General features: G+C 37.8%; 1 non-coding gene across 1 annotated transcript; it reads left to right on the forward strand.

Moving 5' to 3' along the window:
* Nucleotides 1-18068: 18068 nt before the first annotated feature.
* Nucleotides 18069-18175, forward strand: LOC131754219 (U6 spliceosomal RNA). The gene has a single exon (XR_009335249.1). It is a non-coding gene; the product is annotated as a U6 spliceosomal RNA (small nuclear RNA).
* The last annotated feature ends 1127 nt before the right edge of the window (nt 18176-19302 follow it).

Here is a 19302-nt window from a genome sequence, read left to right on the forward strand (position 1 = left end):
TGGATAAATTCTTAGAAACATACAATCTTCTGAGACTGAATCAAGAAGAAATATATAATCTGAATAGATTGATTACTAGTATGGAAATTGAATCAGTAATTTAAAAACTCTTAACAAACAAAAGTCCAGGATTGCAAGGTTTCCCAGGGGAATGCTACCAAATATATAATGAAGTGTTAATACCAACACTTCTCAAACTATTCCAAAAATTTGAAGAGGAGGGAACACTCCCAAACTCATTTTATGAAGCCTGCATTACCCTGATACCAAAACCAAACAAAGACATGACAAAAAAGAGAAAATTACAGGCTAATATCTCTGATGAATATAGATGCAAAAATCCTAAACAAGGTATTAGCAAACCAAATTCAACATTCATAAGAAGGATCATACACCATGATCAATTGGGATTTATCCCAGGGATGCAAGGTTGGACCAATATCTGCAAATCAGTCAATGGGATACACCATATTAACAAAATGAATGATAAAAATGACATGATTATGTCAATGGATGCAGAAGGAGTATTGATAAGATTCAATATCCATTCATGATTAAAAAACCTCTCAACAAAGTTGCTATGGAGGGAACATATCTCAACATGATAAAGACCATTTATGACAAACCCACAACTAACATTATACTCAATGGTGAAAAGCTGAAAGCTTTTACTCTAATATCAGGAGCAAGACAAAAATGCCCATTTCTATTTAACATAGTATTAAAGATCCTGGTCACAGAAGTCAGGCAAGAAAAAGAAATAGAAGGCATACAAATTGGAAGGAAAGTAGTAAAACTGCCACTATTTGTAAATGACATGATGCATGATATATAGAAAACCCCAAAGTCACCACAAAAGAAACTATTAGAACTAATAATTGAAATCAGTAGCTTCAGGATACAAGATTAATATACAGAAATCTGTTGCTTTTCTATACACTAATAATGAACTATCAAAAAGAGAAAGTAAGAAAATAATCCCATTTATAATCACATCAAGAAGAACAAAATACCTAGGAATAAATTTAACCAAGGAGATGAAAGACCTTTAAAAACTGTAAAGCGTTGATGAAGGAAAATGAAGATGATACAAATAAATGGAAAGATACCCATCTTTATGGATTGGAAGAATTAATATTATTAAAATATCCATACTACCCAAAGCAATCTATAGATTTAATGCAATCCCTATCACAATACCTGTGACATTTTTTGCAAAACTAGAACAAATAACCCTTGAATTTGCATGGAAACATGAAAGACCCAAAATAGCCAAAGCAATCTTGTGAAAAAAGAACTAAACCAGAGGTATCATGGTTCCTGACCTCAGACTACACTACAAAGCTATAATAATGAAAACAGTATGGTACTGCACAGAAACAGACACGTAAGTCAATGCAACAAATTGAGAGCCCCCAAATAAACCCATGCACATATGGTCAATTAATCTATGATGATGGAGGCAAGCATACAAAATGGGGGAAAAGACAGTCTTCAATAAGTGGCATTGGGAAAACTGGACAGCTACATGTAAAAGAATGAAATTAGAACATTTTCTCATATCATATACAAAAATGAACTCAAAATGGATTAAAAACCTAAATGTAAAACTGTAAACCATAAAACTCCTAGAAGAAAACATAAACAGTACACTCTTTGACACAGGTCTTTGCAATATTTTTTTGGGGGGGTCAGTCTCCTCAAACAAGGGAAACAAAAACAAAAATAAACAATTGGGACCTAATAAAACTTAAAAGATTTTGCATAGCAAAAGAAACCATAAACAAAATGAAAAGACAACCTATGGACTGGAAGAAAATATTTGCAAATGATGCAACTGACAAGGGCTTAATTTCTAAAATATACAAACAGCTCATACAACTCAATATCAAAAAAATCCAAACAACCCAATTAAAAAATGGGCAGAGGACCTGAATAGACATTTTCCAAAGAAGACATACAGATGGCCAACAGGCACATGAAAAGATGCTCAACATCACTAATCATCAAGGAAATGCAAATCAAAACCACAGTGAGATATCACCTCACACCTGTCAGAATGGCTATCATCAAAAAGATAACAAACGACAAGTGTTGATGAAGATGTGGAAAAAAGGGAACCCTAGTATGTTGTTGGTGGGAATGCAATTTGGTACACCCACTAAGGAAAACAGTAGGGAGGTTCCTCAAACTACCATAGGATCCAGCAATTCCACTTCTGGATATAACTGAACTAAACGAAAACACTAATTGAAAAGACATATGCACCCCAATGTTCATAGCATCATCATTTGCAATAGCCAAGATATGGAAGCAACCTAAGTGTCCATCAACAGATGAATGGATAAAGAAAATGTGGCATATTTTAATATATATATGTTTATATATATGACAACAGAATATTACTAAGACATAAAAAAGAATTGAATTTTGCCATTTACAACAGCATGGATGGACCTGAAATAAATAAATCAGATGGAGAAAGACAAATACTGTATGTTTTCACTTATATGTGTTATCTAAAAAATAAACCAAATGAACAAATATAACAAAACTGAAACAAACTCACAGAACAAACTAGTGGTTACCAGTGGGGGGGGGAGGGGCAAGATAGAGGAAGGGGATTAAGAGGTACGGACTACTTGGTATAAAATAAATAAGGTACAAAGATGTATAGTACAGTACAGGGAATACAGCCAATATTTTATACTAACCTTATATGAAGTGTAGTCTATAAAAATATCAAATGACTATGTTGTTTACCTGAAACAAATAAAATATTGTAAGTCAACTATAATTCAATAATTTTGTTTTTTAAACAGCAAGACGATGTGGGTTTGGGTTTTATTTTGCCTGCAGTTGGACTTCTCCTCATCTTCACCATCAGCCCCGCTGTGTGCTGCTTCCTGTAGAAGTTACTGGACAAAAGCTGCCAGTCGTTCATGCAGCATTTAGGGAACACTTTCACCTCTCTCTGGCGGTGCCTTTCCTCCTTAAAGAAGATGTCCTGAGTCCTCATGGACAGACCATGCCCCTTTGTTAGAGACGTGTGAAGTCATCCAGCTGGCTGCCCACTTTGGTTGGTCTTTGAGAATCACCGTTGCCAGAAAGTTCCTTTGCTCCTTGGGAGGAATTCCTGCATCCCACCATTCACCTGCCTGGACCTCTAACCTCCCTGGAGATTCATTTGAGGATCTGTCCATTTCAGGGGCTGGGGACAGGGACGGCCTGGAGGGGAGTGACAGTACTGTTTGATTTCTGCTGTGGTGCCTGGGTGTGGAAGTGAAAGGTCCCAGTCTAGCCTGACTCCCCTGGGGGACAGGGAAATGGGGGGGGGGGCCGCCTGCAGCTTCAGCATGAATTAATTTGAAGGTGGACTTGCGGTCAGAGTTGGGTAATCTCTGCCACTCCTCCCTGCTACCGGGAGTGGCCACCAGCTTGAGAGCCACTGCTGGTGACTCTGTGACAGATGGGGAGGCCCAGGGAAGGGGCTGGGAACAAGCCACGCTTCCGTTTTTGTAATTATTGACCTGACTTGGATCTCAAGCAACGGGGTCTTCAAGGCGCTTATCATGCTCAGTTCGGGAGTCTGTTCTGCCACCTCCCTCCCTGGACACAAAGTGACTCATCTGGAGGTGTGAGAGAGTGGTGCTGATTCTTCTGTTAAGACACAAGGGAAGAAGGATGATTCCTGCATGCACTGAGACCTCCACCTCCTACCCCCTCCCGGTGGGCCACCCATCCCCGTGCAGAGACCCAGCAGTTCAGGGACCCTCCGCAGGGCAGCGCTGAGGGCCCCTGAGTTCTGTTTCCTGTCCCCACCACTGACTCCCGGGAACATGGTGTCCCCTCCAAGCTCCAACTTGGCTCCAAGGAGAGAGCCACGTTAATAAAATCTCATGACATGGCAGTGAGCGCCATGAGAGAAATAAGCAGAGGGCACATGCTCTTTTCATTAATGCAGCAACGACTAAGCTCTGGGAAAGCTCAGAGGAAATGAGGACAGATAATGCAAATACAGTAGCATCAAAACTGCCACATTTCCAGCGCTCTTCGGCCCAACACTTGCCTGCACCTGGCACCCTCCCAGCCTTGGGGAGCCCCACTTGGCAAAGCTTCATGGGGCCCCTCGTCCAGAGCTGGATTCAGGGACCTGGAAGGTTGGGACAAGGGGCGGAAAGCCCTGGGGGCCAATGTGCTGTGGACGTGCCCTGCCCCGAGCACCAGGGAGCAGGTGTGGGGGGCCACTGAGCCCCGGCTGGGAGTTGCAGGAGCCAGCCTGGGAGAGGGGAAGCAAGTATGAAACGGCAATGCCTTTTGGAGAGGCTGGAGGTGGAAGAGAGGCCAGCTTGGAAGTGGTCCTCCATAAGGAAAATGTGATGCTATGAACCGCAAGAATGTCTTCTGAAAGCATCTTTCGGTTTTTGCTAACTTTTTACAGCTTTGTGTCTTTATTCGTTACTCAGCACAGAGCCCCTGCCCTGTGTCTGCTCCAGCTCTGGGGATGCAGGGCTCCACCAGCTGCCCACCCTGTCCTCAGGGAGACGGTGGAACAAACACAGGTCTAGGTGGTGACATAGGTGCCACAAGAAGGCCGTGCTCCAAACAGGACACTCTGATCACAGCTGTTTCATCACCCTGAGGGGCAAGTGGTCCCCTGCGGGACCCTCACTGCAGCCCAAGTCCACGTGGCTTTCCGCCAGCGGGGCTTGGCAGCCTCGGTCCTTTTTGGTTCCATAATATCTGTCTTCAAAATCAGTTTCAAATGGCAGGGTGAGAGCTGGGCCCCGTTCCGTTAACATGAATCCTGAAGTGTGTAGGGGTTAGGGACAGAAAGCGGTCACAAGGGCAAAGGTGGGGACTGATCTTACTCTACCCAGACACGATTTAAAAGCTGTGCTTATAATGTCCCAAGTCAACATAGTAGCATCAAGAAACCTGCCCTAAATTGCGTGGGACCTACAGAGAGATTGTCCACCGCCTCCTGAGGAGAGGGTGGGAAGGCTTTTGCACAAGTTTCCTATGGCTGCTGTTAACAAATCACCATCCACTTGGAGCCTTGAAACAACACAAATGTATTCTCTTAACGGTTGTGGAGGTCGGGATTCTGAGAGGGGTCTCGATGGGCTAAAGTCAAGCTGTCAGGAGGGCTATGTCCCTTCTGGAGGCTTCAGGGGAGAACCTGTTTCCTTTCCGCTTCCAGCTGCTGGAAGCCACATGCATTTCTCATCTTGTGACCCTTCCCTCCATCTTCAAAGCCAGCAACAGCGGCTGGGTCCTGCCCATACCTCCTCTCCTGCTTGTCTTGTTCACACTTTTTTTTTTGCCGTGCTGCACGCATGTGGGATCTTAGTTCCCCATCCAGGGATCGAACCCGTGCCTCCTGCAGTGGAAGCTCTCAGCCCTAACCACTGGACCACCAGGGAAGTCCTGTGTCTTGTTCATGTTTTAAGGACCCCTGTGATTACACGGAGTCCCACTTGCAGAATCCAGGATCATCTCCCTATTTTAAGGTCAGCTGATTCGCAACCTTAATCCCACCTGCAACCTTAGTCCATCCCTTTGACGTGTAAGTAACATATCCACAGGTTTCCTGGGATTGGGATGTAGGCCTCTTTGTGGGGTGACATTACTCTGCGCACATGGTTTCCCAGAGAGGGTGGCATTTAAGATGGTTCTTGGAGTGAGCAGAGCTCCCTGGGGACTGGGGTGGTGACATTGGGGTTCCCTACCCTAAAAGGACAGGTCTCCTATGGGGTTTCCTTGGAAGGTTGGGAAAGGCTGAGGGGAGGGGAGAAGAGGTGAGAAATGGAGCAGTTTTTGAAAAGGAAGTCCTGGCAGAGGTCAGCCGGGGCAGCGCAGGGACCCCACCCAGCAAGTCCCCCAAAAGCCCCCGTTTCCGTAGGGCACGGCCCCAGGCCGGCAGGAGCAGTCAGGGCCGTCCCTGTTCTGTAACTGGGAGGAACCAGGGGGGCTGGGCTGGGGGAGCCCACCAGACGTCCACGCTAATGGAGTCCGTGCACACAGTAAAGCCAGCTGGGTTGGGTCCAAAGGCACACACTGTACTCTGAAGCCATTTAAAATATGGCCAGAACCCCAGGGTTCGAGCCAGAAGGAAGACCTCTAGTTAAGAGTTGGGGTGGGGGGTGGTGTCGGGGCAGTGGGTACCGCTGTCACTGTTTCATAACATACTAAGTTAATCTATTTGTTTTGACTTGCGCCTTTTAAATAGGGTTTCATCATTTAATGTGTTTTCCGCCTTATCCGGTTACACGGGTAGGAGACCTTGTATTTGTTTACTCATGGGATGCCTCCCATCTCCAAAGCCCCACTTAATCAGCTGGGCAGGGAGATGGTATTTTTATAGCCTGTGCTTTCTGGTGCCTCACTTCCTTGTCCGTTTTCACTTCCCTTGTTGATTTGAACCACTGCCATGTCAACGCTCTGCTTTTGACTTCCACACCAGACCGAGTTCTATGGGAGAACATGTGTCTGTCTCCTCCGGCCCTGCCACCACCGTGCCTTGCCCTGTCCCAGGGCTTCAGCAGCTGCATAACAAGCATCCCTACTGGCACCAAGCCCAGGAGGCAGGGAGGTGTGTGGAGGACCCCAGAATGTGGGGCAGGAGGCCTGGGGTCCAGGCCCGGTTGGGCTCCTCCCAGGTGCAGGACCGTGGGGTCACAACCCAGGGCTCAGCCCGGCTTCTCTCCAAGCTTGACAGGCTCATTGACCTCCGTGTCCCATGTGGCATCTCCAGGGCTTGGTTCAGGGCATGGAGCTGACAACCCACATTCATTCACCACTGTGCTGGTCACCACCTTGGACTGACCAGAAGTCATTCAACCCCCTCCTTTTACAGATGGGAGACTGGGACTCAGACAGACAGTGCATCACTCTTCATTCCATTAGAAAAGCATCGGTGCTCCCTCTACACCAAAATGGCAGAGCTCAAATCCATGCCCTCCCCCCCCATGGGCCTCCTACCCACTCAGGTGCAAGAGATGGCTTTCAGAAACACCCGCCAGATCTGAGCGCTTCGCTCCCCAGAACTGCATCTTGTCTCCCAACCGCCTACAGGTTAAAGCCCCTCCCCTGCCTGTTCCCTGAGCTTTCCAGGCTCATCTCTCTCTGCACTTTACTTTTTTATGTTTTTTTTTAAATTTTTATTGAAATATAGTTGATTTACAGTGTTGTGTTAGTTTCAGGTGTACAGCAAAGTGGTTATGTTATTTAGATGTGTGTATATATATATTTAGATTCTTTTCCATTGTAGGTTTTATTACAAGATATTGAGTATGGTTCCCTGTGCTCTACAGGACGTCCTTGTTGGTTCTATTTTATATATACCAGTGAGTATATTTTAATCCCAAACTCCTAATTTATCCCTCCCCACCCCCTTTCCCCTTTGGTAACCATAAGTTTGTTTTCTATGTCTGTGAGTCTATCTCTGTTTTGGAAATAACTTCATCTGTATCATTTTTTTTAGATTCCACATATAAGTGATATTGTATAATATTTGTCTTTGTCTGACTTACTTCATTTTTTTATGGCTGAGAAGTATTCCATTGTGTATGTGTACCACATCTCTATCCATTCATCTGTTAATAGACATTTAGGTTGTTTCCATGTCTTGCCTATTGTAAATAGTGCTGCTATGAACATAGGGGTGCATTGTATCTTTTTGAATTACAGTTTTGTCTGGATATATGCCCAGGAGTGGGATTGCTGGATCATATGGTAACTCTATTTTTAGTTTTCTGAGGAACCTCCATACTGCTCTCATAGTGGCTGCACCAATTTACATTCCCACAAGCAGTGGGATGGTTCCCTTTTCTTCACATCCTCTCCAGCATTTTTTATTTGTAGACCTTTTGAGGATGTCCCCCTGCCCTTTATTACTCTTCCTACTTTGGCAAAACGGTAGTTCTGGTCATCACATAACATAACCTTCCACACCGTTAGCAGATTGTCCATCTCTGCCCAGAATGCCCCCTCTTCTCTCCCTTGGGTCACTCTTCATCCTTTAAGACTCAGCTGAGCTACCACCTCTCACCTTACTCTGAGTGTCTCCCACTCTCTGTGTCAGCTGACCATCTCCTGCCCTTGACTTCACCTCCATAACAATTCTGTCACATTCTATTATCATTGTCCTTTTTGGGTCATATTATTTGGGGCTTTTTAAATAAGTTTTTTAAAAAATAAATTTATTTATTTATTTATTTATGGCTGCGCTGGGTCTTCGCTGCTGCGCATGGGCTTTCTCTAGTTGTGGCGAGTGAAGGCTGCTCTGCATTGAGGTGCATAGGCTTCTCATTGCGGTGGCTTCTCTTGTTACAGATCACAGGCTCTAGGTGCATAGGCTTCAGTAGTTGTGGCACACGGGCTTAGTTGCTCTGCGGCATGTGACATCTTCCTGGACCAGGGCTCAAACCCCTGTCCCCTGCATTGGCAGGCGGATTCTTAACCACTGTGTCACAAGGGAAGTCCCTATTTGGGCTTTTTTGACTTTTATTTTTTTCCAGCTTCATTGAGGTAGAATTGACAAGTAAAAATTGTATATATTTAAAGTGTGCAATGTGATGATTCAATATATGTATGCATTGTGAAGTGATTTCCACAATCAAGTTAATCCATCACCTCACCATTTTTTGAGGGGGTGTGTGGTGAGAATACTTAAGATCTTCTCTCTTAGCAAATGACAAGTTTACAATATATTATTATTAACTATAGTCACCATGCTGTACATTAGATCCCCAGAACTTATCCATCTTATAACTGGAAGTTTGTACCCTTTGACCAACATCTCCTTGTTTCTCCTACCCCCCAACCCGTTGTGACAACCAGTTTACTCTCTGGTTATGAGTTCTATTTTTTTAGATTTCACATATAATTGAGATCATATGGTATTTGTCTTTCTGTGTCTAGCTTATTTCATTTAGCATAATATCCTCAGAGTTCATCAGTGTTGTCCAAAATGGCAGGTTTTTCTTCTTTTTTTATGGCTGAATGATATTTTATTGTATATATGTACCACATGTTTTAATCCATTCATGCATTGACAGATGCATAGGTTGTTTCCATATTTTGGTTACTGTGAATAATAGTGCAGATATCTCTTTGAGATCCTGACTTTGTTTCCTTTGCATATATACCCAGAAATAGAAAATCTGAACAGGCAAATAATGAGTAAGGAGATTGAAATGGTAATCAAAAACCTCCCCCAAAGAAAAGCCGAGTCTTCATAGGTAAATTTTACCAAACATTTAAAGAAGAATGAATGCCAATCCTTTTCAAATTCTTCCAAAAAAGTTAAAGCGAACACTTTCAAACTCATTTTACGAGGCCAGCATTATTCTAATACCAATGCCAGATAAGGACACTAGAAGAAATGAAAATTACAGGCCAATTACAGGCATTTGACAAAATTCAACTTCCTTTCATGATGAAAACTCTCAAGGAATTAGGTACAGGAAATTATTGATACCTCAGCATAATAAAGGCTTTATAAGACAAGCCCATAGATAGCATCACACTGAACAATGAAAAGCTGAAAGGAATGGACTCTTACAAATATTAACTCTTCCAATCCATGAAAATGGTATATCTCTCAATTAATTTGTCTGCTTTACTTTCTCTTACAGTTTTCAATATAAAATTTTTGCATTTCCCTTGTTAAATTTATTCCTAAATATGTTTGATGCTTTCATCAGTGGGATTATTTTCTTAATATTTTTTTTCAGATTGTTCGTTGATAGTATATACAGATAGAATTGATTTTTTTGTGCTCATATCTTGTGACCTTGCTAAACTTTCTTATTAGTTCTGGTAGTAATTTTATAGATACCTTAGTATTTTCTATATGTAAGATCATGTCAGCTGAGAATAAAGATAATTTTGCTTCTTCTTGTCCAAATTGTATGCCTTTAATTTTCTTTTATTGCCTTATTGCACTGACTAGAACCTCCAGAACATATTGAAGCGAAGTGGTAAGAGCAGATATTCTTGTCTTCTCCTCAACCTTACAGAGAAGACATTCATCTTTTCCACTATTAAATATGATGGTAGCCATAGGTTTTTTGTAGATGCACTTCATCAGGTTGAGAAAGATCCCTTCTATTCCTAGTTTTTTGAGAACTTTTATCATGAATGGGTATTAGATTTTGGCAAGTGATTTTATTGGATCTATTGATATGGTTGTTTCCTGCCTTTATTCTCTTAATATGGTGTACTACATTATTTGACTTTTGGATGTCAACCAACCTTCTATTTCTGGGATAAACCTTCTTGCTTATCATGTAAAATCATACTCATTTATCACTTGGATCAATTTGCTAAGATCGTGGCATCAATTTTCATGAGGGAGATGGGTCCGTAGTTTTGTTTTCTTGATGTCTTTGTCAATCTTTGATATCAGGAGAATATGGCTTCAAAAATTGAAATACTTCCTGAGAAGTATTTTATACTCCTCTGTATTTTGAAAGGTTTAGTGAAGGGTTGCTGTTATTTTTTCCTTAAATGTTTGGTAGAACTCACCAGTGAAGTCATACTGGCCTGGGCTTTATTTTGGGGAAGGTTTTAAATTACTAATTCCCATTTCTTTGCTTAGAGATTTTCCTTTTTCTTTTTCTTCTTTACTAAGGTTTGATATTTTATGATTTTCCAGGAACTTTTCCTTATCTAAACTGTTTAAGGTTTTGACAAAAATTGTTCATAACCCTTCCCTTAAAATCCTTTCACTTCCCAGAATTCTGTATTGTTGTCTCCTCTTTCAATCTTGATTTTATTAAATCTTTCTTCTTTTCTAATATAATATTTTAAATATGAAATTTGCCTCTAAACATGGCTTTGATTACATCACAAATTTTAATGTCATGTTTTCATTTTGTTTGATATACTTTTACAATTCCTTTTTATTTCTTCTTTGATTCATGCATTATTTGGAAGTGTGATGTTTGATTTCCAGGTATATGAGTATTTCCCTGATTTCTTTCTGTTGTTGATTTCTAATTTAACTTGTTGTGGTCAGAAAAGATACTTTATGTTATTTCAATTATTTTAAATTTGTTGACTACTTTTTATGCCTAGTATATGATTTATCCTGGGGAATGTTGCAGGTGTACTTGAAAACAAAATGTGTGTTTTTCTGCTGTTGGGTGGATTGTTCTATATGTATTAGTTAGGTCATGTTTGCTAGTGGTTTTAAAGTCTTATATATTCTTGTAGATTTTCTGTCTATTTGTTCTATCATTTACCAAAAGAAGACTATTTAAATTAACTATATTAAATATAAGTATAGAATTGTTGAAGTATCTATTACTCTTCTCCATTCTGCCAGTCTTCATTTCATTATTTTAGGGCTCTGTTTTTAGGTGCATATACATTCATAACTATTCTTTCTCCCTGATGTATCAATTCTTTATCATTATGAAATGTTCCTCTTTGGCTCTAGTAATGTCTCTTGTCTTAAAGTCTATTTTGCCTCATATTATTATAGCTATTGCAGGTCTTTAAAAATTACTACCTTTTCCCATCCTTTCACTTTCAATCTATTTGTATCTTTGAATCTAAAGTGTGTCTTTCATAGTCACGAATCAGGTGGGTTTTGCTTTTCATGCAGTTTTACAAACTCCAACTTTCAATTGGTGCATTTAATCCACTCACATTTAATATAATTATCAATGTGGTTGGGTTTATGTCCACCATTTTGCAATTTGTATTCTATATGACTCATGTGTTTTTGTTATTCTTTTCCTCTTTTCCTGACTCCTATATTGTTTAAAGCAATTTTCAAGGTGCAATTTTTATTCCTCTTTGATTTTTTTAGTTATATATTTTTTCTTAATCATTCTATGGATTACTATGTATCTCTAATTTATCACAATGTACTTCAGATTAATAACAATTTAATTCTGAGAAAATATAGCAATCTTACTGCAATCTTTTCTCCATTTCCTCACTTATTTTTGAGTATAAATTTGTATAGCTTTTCTCAGCTGTTGATCTAGTTTATATACATAACTTATCACAGTCTACTGATGTCATCATTTTACTATTTCAAGGGAAGTTTAGAAAAAGAACCTATATATATATATATATAGTCTTTAGTGTTCAGGAGTTTTACTATGACATGTCTTGCCATGGATTTATTTGGGTTTATATCTCTTTAGAGTTCATTTAGTTTCTTAAATATGTAGGTTTATGGGTTTTTTTGCCAAATTTGGGGATTTTTCAGCCAGGCCCACCCTATTTCCCCTCTCCTTCTGGGACTCCAGTGACATGAATGTTACATTCGTGTTCTAGTCACACAGGTCCCTGAAACTCTCTTCATTTTTAAAGTCTATTTTCTCTTTTCAAGTTCAGTGATTCTTTTTTCTGTCTTTCCCATTCTGCTGTTGAGCACACCCACTGATATTTTTATTTTGGCTGTTGTATTTTCCCATTCTATAATTTTCATTTGGAATTTTTTAATATTTTCTATTTCTTTGCTAAAACTTTCTACTTTTCATTTATTTCAACTATGCTTGTCTATATACTTACCTTTCTAGTTGAGTTTTATACTTTCATGTGTTTTCATGTAACTAATTAACATCCTTTCATTTCAACTTGAAGAATTCCCTTTGGCTTTTCTTGTAAGGTAGGTCTAGGAGATAAACTACCTCAGCTTTTGTTTGTCTGGGGAAGTCTTTATTTTTTCCTTCATTTCTGAAGGATAGTTTTGCCTAATACAGTATTCTTGGTTGGCAGTTTTTTCTTTCATATGGGAATATATCACCCCACTCATTTCTGGCCTGCAAGGTTTCTGCTGAGAAATATACTAATAGTCTCATGGGAGCTCCCTTGTATGTGATGAGTCACTTTTCTCTTTCTGTTTACAGAATTCAGGCTTGGAGGAGTGGGGGAAGGGCAGTTGTTGCTCAATTGGTGTAAAGTTTCAGTTATGCAAGATGAATTAGTTCAAGAGATCTGCTGTACAGAATAATGCCCATAGTGGACAATAATTTACTATGCTCTTAAAATATTTTAATTTTAAATTTTGTTAAAATTTTAATTTTGTAAAATCTCAGGTTAAGAGTTCTTAACACACACACACACATACACACAGAGAGACACAAAGGGGCACAAGGGAACTTTTGGAGGTGATGGATCTATTACCTTGATCATAGTGATTGTTTCACAGGTGTATGCATGTGTATAAACTCATCACATTATATAATCAATGTATGAAGCTTATTGTCTATCAATTATACTTCAATAAAGCTATTTAAAAACAAAAAGTATGAAGAAGTGCTGAAATAAGAAATTGTAAAAAAAAGAAAGAAAAAGAAATGCTAAAGGAAATTCTTTATGATGAAGGGATATATTACTACATAGACTATAGGATAGAACATGAAGATCAATGAAAATAGTAAATAAAGAGACTATTTTTTTCTTAATTTCTTTAAAACAAGTGATTGCTATTATAACAATGCAGCAATGTAATGTGGCGTTTCTTACATGTAGAAATGAAATATATACAATTGCACAAAAAATGGGAGAGGGGTAAATAACATACTGTTATAAGATTCTTATATATTCAGGGGTATATTATTCATTCAAGGTAGACGTGCTTATGTGTTGTGATCCTTATAGTAACCATGAAAAGAATAATGCAAAGAAATATGCTTAAATATCCAAAATAGGAGATAAAATGGATTGTTAAATATACTTGATTAAGGCAGGAAAGGAGGAACAAAGAAAAAGGACAAGAGGGACAAATAGAAAACAAATAGCTAAGGTGGTTTGTGACCACCTAGAGGGGTGGGATAGGGAGGGTTGGAGGGAGGGAGACGCAAGAAGGAAGAGATATGGGAACATATGTATATGTATAACTGATTCACTTTGTTATAAAGCAAAAACTACACACCATTGTAAAGCAATTATACTCCAATAAAGATGTTAAAAAAAAGAAAACAAATAGCTAGATAGTTTATTTAAACCTGACCATATCCATAGTTACATTAGATGTAAATGGATTCTCCTGGTGTTAAAGAGGGACATTTCATACTAGAAGTATCAGTTAATTAAGGAGACTTACTAATCCTAAATGAATTTGCACCTTAAAACAGAGCTTCAAAATACACGAAGCAAAAATTGATAAAATAAAGGGAGGGATAACATGTCCAAAATTATACTTGGAGAGTATAATGTTCCTCTTTCATAAATTTGTGGAACAAGTAGACCAAAAATATGTAGTATATAGGACATTTGAATAACACTCTCCACCATATTGATGTAACTCACATTTATAGACTATTACAGCCAACAAATGCAGAATACACATTCTTTCCTCTTGCCCATGAAACTTCATCAAGACAGAACATATGTTGTGTTATAAAGCAAATTTTAGTATAGTATTTCAGAAGAATTAATGAAGAGTAAGTTCTCTGACTGCAATGGAATTAAAGTAGAAATCAATACAGAAAAGATAACTATGAATTTTCAAATTTGGGGGTATGAAGCAATGCACTTCTAAATAACCAATGTGTGGGAAAAAAAGACAAGAGAAATTAGAAAAACTCTCAAACTTGATGAAAATTCAACATATCAGAATATGTGGGGTACACACATTTACAAAATACCAAACCAGTAGTCCTCAAAACTGTCAATATCATCCAAAACAAGGGAAGTCTGAAAAATGGTCACAGAGGAACCTTAAGAGACATGATGACGAAATGTTGCGTGTGCCCTGGATGGGATCCTGGGACAAAAAGGGCATTTGGCAAAAATTTAGGAAATCCACATAAAATATGGACTTTAGTTAATAATAATGTATCAGTATTTGTTTATTAGTTGTGACAAATCTGTCTTATATCTGGATGCATACTTACATCATACCTGTGAGATATTAACAATAGGGAAGCTAGGTATGAATTACAGGAACTCTTTGTACTGTCTTTGTAAAATTTTTATAAATCCAGAAGTATTCTTAAAATTAATATTTTAAAAAATATGTGGGACTCAGCTAAATCAATTTTAAAGGAACATTGTAGGTTAAAATGTCTATATTAAAAAAAATACAAATTTGAAATCAATGACTTATCTTCTATGTTAAGATAGCATGGAAGTAGATTACATAGAATATGGCCAGGCAATACAAAAAGTCAAGAAACCCAAAAGTCACTTCTTTAAAAACATTAATAAAATGGATAAAAATCTAGCAAGACTGATTTTTTAAAATAGAGAAAAAACCAAACCTTCAATATCAGGAATGAAAGAGAGACCATCACTACTATTTTACAGACACTACTAAGATAATAAGGGAATATCATGAGCAAATTTATGCAAATTTATTCAACAACTTATATGAAATGGAAAATTCCCTTGAAAAACTCAACTTACTAAAACTAAGATAAGTAAAAACAGAAAATCTGAAAATTCCTATATTTATTTATTATGGAACTTGAATTTATAATTAAAGGCCCACGAAACGTCAGGCCCAGATGGCTTCATTTTTTATTTCTATCAGAGTTTTAAGGAAGAAATAATACCAACGCTAGGCAAAATTTTCAGAAAATAGGAATGAACATTTCCCAATGCATTTTATGAGGACCATCTGATACCAAAATCTGAAAAGCATATTATAAGAAACAGAAAATTACAGATCAATATTGTTCAGGGACTGGAGGCAAAATTTTTCAAAATATTAGCAAATCAAATCCAACAGTATATAAAATGATAATACATAATGGCCAAGTTAAGTTTATGTCTGGAATGCAAATTTCAGTTAACAATTTAAAAAATAGTTCAGGGTAAGTCATCCCATTAACAAATTAAGGAGAAAAATTATATGATAATCTATCTTATAGATGCATAAAAAGCATTTATAATGTTCAATGTTTACCTATGATTTAAAAATTCAAAAAACACTCTCAGTGAACTAGTTACATAGAAAACTTCCACAAAAAAGGAAATGTACCAAAAAAAAAAAAACAAACCAACCTTATAGCTAATATCACACTTGATAGTGAAAGCCTGAACTTTCTCCCCCAAGATGAAAAATAAGGCAAAGATTTTCACTATTATTACTTCTATTCCACATTGTTCTGGAGGTCATAGCAATTGCAATAAAGCAAGGAAAGTGTAAAAGATATAAAAATTAGAAAGAAAGAAGGAAACTTTCTTTATTCTCAGGTAACATGATTCTGTATATGAAAATCTCTAAAAAAAAATCTACCAAAGAAAACCCTTATTCTAGAAGTAATAAGTTAATTTAGCAAAGTTTCAGGATAAAAGGTGAGTATACAAAAATCAGATTTATTTCTAAATGCTAGCAAGAACAACTGAAAAATGAAATTTAAACATAATACCATTTAAAAGAACATAAAACATAAAATTTAAATGTATTGTGTTCATAAATTAAAGAAGACACAAATACATGGGGAGCCATGCCATGGTCATAAGTCGGAGACTCAATGTTATTAAAATGCCAATTCTCCCCATATTGGTCTACAGTTTCAACATAATCTCAATCAATATCTCAGCAGGCTTCCTAATAGAATTTGATAAACTGATTCTAAAATTTATATAGAAATGGACTTCCACCTCCAGCTAAGATGGAGTAACAGGGATCAAATGCACTCTTTCCTCTGAAACAACAGTAGTAAGACAAACATATAAAACAATGTTTTTCAAGACCCTCAACATCAGGCAAAGAAGGACAGTGATTCCTGAGAGACAGGAAACAATTGAGGAGGACAACTGAGAAGAAGTCTCTTGTTCATGAATCAGAAAACTAAGTATTGTTAAACTTGCAAATCGACCCAAATTGATCTATAGATTTAATGCAATCACAATAAAAAACCCAACAGGCTTTTTCTGGGTAGAAATGGAAAAGCCAATTCTAAAATTTATGTAAAAATGCATAGGACCTATCATGGCCAAAATAACTCTGAAAAAATAAAAGTAAATTTAGGAGGTTAACTATGATTTCCAGACTTATTAAAAAACTATCATGTAAAAACACTAACTTGAAAAGATATATACACCACCCCATGTTCATTGCAGCATTATTTGCAATAGCCCAGATGTGGAAACAACCTAAGGGTCCATTGCTGGATGAATGGATGAAAAAATGTGGTGTATATATACAATGAAGTACTATTCAACCATAAAAAAAGAATGAAATCTTGCCATTTATGACAACATGGATGGACCTTGAGGGCATTATGCTAAGTGAATTAAATCAGACAGAGAAATATAAACACTGTATGATCTCCCTTACATGTGGAATTAAAAACAAACGACACAAACATCAACAAAAACCAAGCTCACAGATACAGAGAATAGACTCGTGGTTGCCAGAGGTGGGGGTGGAGGAGTGGGTAAAGTGGGTGAAGGGGTCAAAAGGTACAATCTTCAGTTAGAAAATTAATAAGTCAATGGGATGTAATGTACAGCATAGTAACTATAATTAATAATACTGTGTTGCATATTGGAAAGCTGCTAAGAGAGTAGATCTTCAAAGTCTCCATCACAAGAAATAATGTTTTGTAACGATGTGAAAAAAAAAAGCTATAGTATGATATGGACCAAAGATGGACAAATAGTTTAATGGAACAGTGAGTTTAAAATTGAACCGCAAAATTGATTTTTGACAAGAGTACAAAAATGGGGAAATGGAGGTCTTTTCAACAAATGGTGCTCTGTCGATTGGGTACCAGTAGCCCATAAGTTGAACTTTGATCTGTAACTTGCACCATATACAAAAATTAACTCAAAACAGGTTTTAGACCTAAATGTAAAACCTAAAATCATACAGCTTCTAAAGGAAAATATAAGAGAAAATTTTTGTGACCTTGAGTTAGGCAAAGATTTCTTGTATATGATATTAACAGTGTGATTCACAAAAGAACAAACTTATAAATTATGCTTCACCAATTTGAAAACTGCTCTTCAAAAGACACTCTTAAGAGAAAGAAAGGACAAATTACAGATTAGTAGAAAATATTTTCAAAGCATATATCTGATAAAGGACTTGTATCTAGAATATATAAAAATGTTCGAAACTCAATAGTAAAAAAACAAAACCTGTGCTTGCTTCGGCAGCACATATACTAAAATTGGAACGATACAGAGAAGATTAGCATGGCCCTTGTGAAAGGATGACACGCAAGTTCGTGAAGCGTTCCATATCTTTAGACAGCCTCTTCAATAAGTGGTGCTGGGAAAACTGGACAGCTACATGTAAAAGAATGAAATTAGAACACTCCCTAACACCATACACAAAAATAAACTCAAAATGGATTAAAGACCTAAATGTAAGGCCAGACACTATCAAACTCTTAGAGGAAAACATAGGCAGCACACTCTATGACATAAATCACAGCAAGATCTTTTTTGACCCACCTCCTAGAGAAATAGAAATAAAAATAAAAATAAACAAATGGGACCTAATGAAACTTAAAAGTTTTTGCACAGCAAAGGAGACCATAAACAAGACGAAAAGACAACCCTCAGAATGGGAGAAAATATTAGCAAACGAAGCAACTGACAAAGGATTAATCTCCAAAATATATAAGCAGCTCATGCAGCTCAATATCAAGAAAACAAACAACCCAATCCAAAAATGGGCAGAAGATCTAAATAGACATTTCTCCAAAGAAGATATACAGATTGCCGACAGACACATGAAAGAATGCTCAACATCATTAATCATTAGAGAAATGCAAATCAAAACTACAATGAGATATCACCTCACACCAGTCAGAATGGTCATCATCAAAAAATCTACAAACAGTAAATGCTGGAGAGGGTGTGGAGAAAAGGGAACCCTCTTGCACTGTTGGTGGGAGCGTAAATTGATACAGCCACTATGGAGAACAGTATGGAGATTCCTTAAAAAACTACAAATAGAACTACCATACGACCCAGCAATCCCACTACAGGGCATATACCCTGAGAAAACCATAATTCAAAAAGAGTCATGTACCACAATGTTCACTGCAGCACTATTTACAATAGCCAGGACGTGGAAGCAACCTAAGTGTCCATCGACAGATGAATAGATAAAGAAGATATGGCACATATATACAATGGAATATTACTCAGCCATAAAAAGAAATGAAATTGAGTTATTTGTAGTGAGGTGGATGGACTTAAAGTCTGTCATACAGAGTGAAGTAAGTCAGAAAGAGGAAAACAAATACCATATGTTAACACACACATATGGAATCTAAAAAAAGGAAGGTTCTGTGGAACCTAGGGACAGGACAGGAATAAAGATGCAGACGTAAAGAATGGACTTGAGGACATGAGGTGGGGGAA

The sequence above is a fragment of the Kogia breviceps genome, chromosome 3 (genome assembly GCF_026419965.1).
Source record: "Kogia breviceps isolate mKogBre1 chromosome 3, mKogBre1 haplotype 1, whole genome shotgun sequence".
NCBI classification, from domain to species: domain Eukaryota; kingdom Metazoa; phylum Chordata; class Mammalia; order Artiodactyla; family Physeteridae; genus Kogia; species Kogia breviceps.